The 6,718-nt window shown below is 48.3% G+C and overlaps 1 pseudogene; it reads right to left on the bottom strand.

Annotated features, from left to right (window-relative positions):
• Positions 1 to 392: 392 nt before the first annotated feature.
• LOC126177926 (5S ribosomal RNA) lies at positions 393 to 509 on the bottom strand (annotated as a pseudogene).
• Positions 510 to 6,718: the final 6,209 nt, after the last annotated feature.

Below are 6,718 nucleotides of genomic sequence, written 5' to 3'. Positions count from 1 at the left end.
TGAGGGCCATGCCCAGGCATGAATGTAAAAGCACTTAGTCTCGCTTCACACTTCACCCACCGCCACTCCGCGATGTCTTAACGACAGGAGGTGGAAGAGGGAAAAACTACGAATGTGTCGCATGTAAATGGCAGTGCAGTCGCATTACATACTACTTCATTTCATATTTCACATCCGTCAACAACATAAAACACTCCGTCTCCAGGCCACAAGTGGCCCACCGGGACCATCCGACCGCCGTGTCATCCTCAACTGAGGATGCGGGTAGGAGGGGCGTGTGGTCAGCACACCGCTCTCCCGGTCGTTATGATGGTTGTCTTTGACCGGAGCCGCTACTATTCGGTCGAGTAGCTCCTCAATTGGCATCACGAAGCTGAGTGCACCCCGAAAAATGGCAACAACGTATGGCGGCCGGATGGTCACCCATCCAAGTGCCGGCCTCGCCCGACAGTGCTTAACTTCGGTGATCTGACGGGAACCGGTGTACCCACTGCGGCAAGGCCGTTGCCCGTCAACAGCATAGGTCACAAGCAAAACAAATTTTCAGTATTATTTAATTATTTCGTCACGCTGAAGACATAATCTGATTTTTAATAGCACAAACTGTCGGCATACGGACAGATGCCGACAGCTTCACACGTTTTGTACTTAATCGCGACTTATATAGTATCATAATCGAAAAACGTTCTTTCACACAAATATGTCTATCGAAATTTTGTAGCACTTCTGGGACGTCATTTTAGAGACTTGGAAACTCTGCCTGAGGAAAGCAATGCAGGCGTCCTGGACAGTTTTAACATAAACAGATTTGTTTTCATAACTGGAATGAACTTGCATGTTAATCAGTTGCATCTGAATACGCACATGGGCGCTTTCAGCTGAAATGGCAAAAGGTCTCGAAAATAGCTCGGAAACAGATGTTACAGTGACAGTGTCCTCAAAATCTTTATAAAACTATCTTTGCAATTCTTTCAAGGCCACAATGAATTCTTCAAACCTCTGGATTTTTGTAACAGTAGTGAATTTAGAAAACTGGACTGCGTTTGTCAGAATGTGTTCCTTCTACAACGTGATTTTCTTTTTAAATCCATCCACATCAAATCAAAAAGACGTTACCTTGCAGTGTCTTGCTCTAGACAGTATGCAGTCAAGTACACTTAAAATTCGAAGGATGCACTCCATTCCGGATGTTCTAATTTTCGTTGCTGCACTCCTTCTTCCTTCATAGATTCAACAATAGCGAGTTTTAAATAAAAAAATCGTTTCCCCTTGACTTAAATAACGAAACTTGCAGTGATACATAAAGCCATCATAGTCTTCGTTCAATTCCACAGTGGTTTATGCGAACTGAGAATTTTCATCCCTCTCTTTTGACATTCAGATTAGTTTTAAAAGATTGTGACGACAGATCGCTAGACTACCTCCTTTTCTGCAAACAGCCACTGGAACTACGAACATCCTTCATGTTGTTGGCGTGGTCTTAAGTCCAGAGACTGGTTTGATGCAGCTCTCCATGTTACTCTGTCCTGTGCAAGCTTCATCTCCGAGTAGCTACTTCAGCATTCATCCTTCTGAATTTGCTTGGTGTATTCATCTCTTGGTCTCCCTCTACGATATTCACCCTCCACACTTCCCTCCAATGTTAAACTTGTGATCCCTTGATGCCTCCGAACGTGTCCTACGAACCGAGCCCATCTTCTAGTCAAGTTGTGCCACAAATTCCTCTTCTCCCCAATCATATTCAGCACCTCCTCATGTAACCCATCTAACAGCATTCTTCTGTAGCACCGCATTTCGAAAGCTTCTATTCACTTCTTGTCTAAACTATTTTCGTACATGTTTCGCTTCCATGGATGGCCACACTCCATACAAATACTTTTAGAAAAGAATTACTGACACTTAAATCTATATCTGATGTTAAAAATTTTTTCTTCTTCAGAAACTCCTTCCTCGCCAGTGCCAGTTTACATTTTATATCCTCTCTCTGCGACCATCATCAGATATTTTGCTCCCCAGATAGCGAAACGCATCTGCTACCTTAAGTGTCTCATTTCCTAATTTAATTCCCGCAGCATTACCTGATTTAATTCGACTACATTCCATTACCTTCGTTTTGCATTTGTTGATGTTCATCTTATATCGAACGGAATTGACAGTGTCTTATAAGTCCTTTGCTGTCTCTGGCAGAATTACAATGTTATCAGCAAACGTCAAAGTTCTTATTTCTTCTCCATGGATTTTAATTCCCACTCCAAATTTTTCTTTTGTTTCCTTTACTGCTTGCACAATATACAGATTGGATGGCGTTGGGTATAGGCTACAACATTGTCTCACTCCCTTTTCAATCACTGCTTCCCTTTCGTGCCCCTCGACTCTTATAACTGCCATCTGGTTTCTGCACAAATTGTAAATAGCATTTTGTCCCTGTATTTTACCCCTGACACCTTCAGAATTGCCCCCTGCGGGTCTGGGGGCTAGAATAGGCCCGAGGTATTCCCGCCTGTCGTAAGAGGCGACTAAAAGGAGTCTCACACATTTCGGCCTTTATGTGATGGTCCCCTGTAGGGTCTGACCTCCATTTTCCAAAAACGCGAACCAACTCGGGAAGGGCGCCTTACATGGTACATCGTGTCCATCGTGCATTGAGATCTTTAGCCCACTTTCTCGTCGTGGCATTGCAGTCCCGCTCATCCTCCATTTCTTGAGCGAGGACAATTTCCTGGGTGCATTTTCCTCCACCCACTATGCTGTGTCGTTTTCTGCGCTGACGAGGACCATGGAATTCTTTGCACCTCATAACCAGCACAGTAGCCAGGCCATTGTGGTGGGGCCGCCATGTACCCTGTTGGTTGTAGCCCCCTGCCAACACAGGGATCGCTCTGCTGACGCCTGCGCCGTTGTCTCCTCACGTATGCCATGGAGTGGATGCCCATCTCCCTGGGGCATCAGGACTCCTGGCAATGGATTTCTTGCCAGGTGACCCTTTCTGAGGCTGGGTGGCGCCCATGGGGAGGGCCCCTGGTCGGAGTGGGTGGTATCAGGGCGGATGACACGCCATGAATGGTAGTATGTCATCTCTTGCTGGTGGTCCGCCACCAGCAGTCTCTGAGCGGGCAAAGTCTAACTTCAGTGCTAAGAAATATGATCCCAAATCGTTCTCCTCCCTGGCCACCCCATGGGAGGAATGCCAGTCCAGGGATAGCAGTGACGCTTATTCACCCCAGTACCTCGTATGTACGAGAGTTGATGGGGAATCTTTCATGTCCATGAAGCCTCAGTTTTTTGTGGAGCATTTGGAGGACAAGTTTGGGGAGTTGGAGGGCTTTTCCAAAATGCGCTGTGGGCCAGTCTTGATAAAAACAGCATCCTCTTCCCAGTCACTGGCATTACTTGCTTGTGACAAGTTGCGGGATGTTTCTGTTAACAGCATGTCCCATAAGAGCTTAAATATGGTCCAGGGTATTATATTCCACAGGGGCCTTCTTTTGCAGTCTGACGACGAACTGCGCGCCAATTTAGAGCAGCAACGTGTTCGTTTCGTCTGGCGCGTCCATCAGGGCCAGAGAGATAATCAGGTTGCTACCGGTGCCTTCATCTTGGCCTTCGAAGGTGGCACATTGCTTGAATAGGTGATGGTCTACCACTGTGATGTCAAGCCATATATCCCTCGCCAATGCGGTGCTTTAAGTGTTGGAAGTTCTGCCATATGTCTTCCCACTGTACTTCCAGCATCACATGTCGAGATTGTGGACGTCCATCACATCCCAATACCTCATGTGCCCTGCCGCCCATCTGTGTCAACTGCAGAGAGCATCATTCACCTTGCTCGCCAGACTGCAGCATTTTACAGAAAGAGAGGAAAATCATGGAATATAAGATGCTGGACTGACTGACCTACACTGAGACTAAGAGGAAATTTGAGCACCTACATCCTGTGGCTATGATCTCTTACGCAGCCACTACGAGAACAGTTGTTACCTCATCAGTTCCTTGCATTCCTGCGCCTCTCAGAACCAGAAGACTACACCTGCCCCCTTGACGGTGGAGGGCACTTCCCGCCCTGTTAATCCTGCACCACCTACTTCAGGGGCAACACCCCCCTCCCCCCAATCATCGGGGATATCAGTCCCCACTTCTGAGCTGGAGAAGCTAGGAAGGGGTCCCTTGGGTCACTCCCTTCCCAGGTTTCCACTTGTGGGAAAGATGACACCCGCCAGTGGCTGAAGAGCCCAAAAGCAGCTGTTCATAGGGTTTCACACTCATCCTCTGTCCCAGATACTGAATCAGTGTAGTCCTCGCAGCCAGGGAAACCCAAGGAACAGCGAGGAGAAATCCAAAAAGAAGGTCCCCAAGAGCAAGGGAATTCCTGTGGCGCCCACACCACCGCTACCTACAAGCTCTGCTTCTGCAGATCAGGTGGAGATTCTGGCGTCTGCTGAGGACCTATATTTCGCTAGACCCTCAGACACCACCGATATAGAGTGCTCAGGCTAAAAGTCGGTGGCAGCAGGTGACCTTGAGGCGTAAACTGCCTCATTGTGTGTTCCATGCCTACCCAGTCTCATGATGACGTCATCCTCCAGTGGAACTGCGGCGGTTTTTTCTACTGTCTGGCTGAGCTACGGCAACTGTTTAGCTTTACACTTGCTTTCTGCATTGTCCTCCAGAAAACTTGGTTCCCGGCAGTGCAGGATACTATAGGAACCATAGTGACTATAATCGAGTGTCAGGTGGAGTTTGCGTTTATGTCCTAACTTCTGTAGTGAAACTGTGCCTCTTCAAACCCCTATTGAAGCTGTGGCTATCAGAATAAGGACGACACAGGAAATAACTGTCTGCAATGTATATCTTCCTCCAGATGGTGCAGTATTTCTGACTGTATTAACTGCACTGATTGATAACTCCCTAAACCTTTCCTACTTTTGGGAGATTTTAACGCCCATAACCCCTTGTGGGGTGGCACCGTGCTTACTGACCGAGGCAGAAATGTCGAAACTTTACTGTCTCAGTTCGACCTCTGCCTCTTAAATACTGGGTCCACCACTCATTTCAGGGTGGCTCATGGTAGCTACTCGGCCATTGATTTATCAATCTGCAGCCCAGGATTTCTCCCATCTATCCACTGGATAGCACATGACGACCTGTGTGATAGCGTCCACTTCCCCATCTTCCTGTCACAGCCCCGGCGACAAGCCCACGGACGCCTGCCCAAATGGGCCTTAAACAAGACGGACTGGGTAACTTTCACCTCTGCTGTCACCGCTGAATCTCCGCCACACGGTAACATCGATGTGATGGTTGAGCAGGTGACTACAAAAATCGTTTCTGTGGCAGAAAACACGATCCCTCGCTCTTTACGGTGCCCCCAGCGAAAGACAGTCCCTTGGTGGTGGCCAGAAGTCACTGAAGCAATTAAGGATCGTCGGCGAGCTCTACAGTGGCATAAGCGGCACCCTTCCCTGGAGCACCTCATAGCCTTTAAAAGGCTCCATGCTCGCGTTCGCCAACTTATCAAACGACGGAGTGTTGGGAGAGACATGTCTCGAACATTGGGTGCCATACGTCACCTTCCCAAGTCTGGACAAAGATCGAACGTGTTTTCGGGTACCAGACCCCAACAGGTGTTCCCAGTGTTAACATAAATGGCGTGTTATCTACCGACGCAAACATGAGCACTATGCTCGAGCCTCTGCGTCGGAGAATTACCTCCCAGCCTTTCGCACTCTCAAACGGCGGCTGGAAGGAATAGACCTCTCGCTTACTACACGCCACGCTGAATCCTATAACGCCCCATTTATAGAGTGGAAGCTCCTCAGCGCTCTTACACATTGTCCTGACACGGCTCCTGGGCCAGATCGGATCCACAGTCAGATGATTAAACATCTCTCATCTGACTACAAGCGACATCTCCTCGTCATCTTCAACCGGATCTGGTGTGATGGGGGCTTTCCATCGCAATGGTGGGAGAGCACCATCATTGCGGTGCTCAAACCCGGTAAAAACCCGCTTGATGTGGATAGCTAACGGCCTATCAGCCTCACCAACATTCTTTGTAAGCTGCTGGAACGTATGTCGGCAGTTGGGTTGGGTCCTGGAGTCTCGTGGCCTACTGGCTATATGTCAGGGCGGCTTCCGCCAGGGTCACTCTACCACTGATAATCTTGTGCCCCTCGAGTCTGCCATCCTAACAGTCTTTTGCAGTCGCCAACACCTGGTAGAGCCTATTTTTATTTACGACCTGGTGACATCATGTCTTTGCCACATTAAACGAATGGGGTCTCAGAGGCCCGCTCCCGATTTTTATCCAAAATTTCCTGTCGCTTCGTACTTTCCAAGTCGGTGCCTCCCATAGTTCCCCCTATATCCAGGAGAATGGGGTCCTGCAGGGTTCTGTATTGAGTGCCTCTCAATTTTTAATGGCCATTAATAGTCTAGCAGCAGCTGTAGGGCCGTCGGTTTCACCCTCTCTGTATGCAGACGACTTCTGCATTTCGTACTGCTCCACCAGTACTGGTGTTGCTGAGCAGCGCCTACAGGCAGCCATCCACAAGGTGCAGTCATGGGCTCTAGTCCATGGTTTCCAGTTTTCACCCGCAAAGTCGTGTGCTATTCACTTCTGTCGGCGTCATACCATTCATCCAGAACCAGAACTTTACCTTAATGACATTCCACTCACTGTAGTGGAGATATATCGATTCTTAGTACTGGTTTTCGACGC

Source organism: Schistocerca cancellata, chromosome 3 (genome assembly GCF_023864275.1).
Source record: "Schistocerca cancellata isolate TAMUIC-IGC-003103 chromosome 3, iqSchCanc2.1, whole genome shotgun sequence".
Classification (NCBI taxonomy): Eukaryota; Metazoa; Arthropoda; class Insecta; order Orthoptera; family Acrididae; genus Schistocerca; species Schistocerca cancellata.
This window is presented reverse-complemented; position numbering and strand designations above follow the sequence as displayed.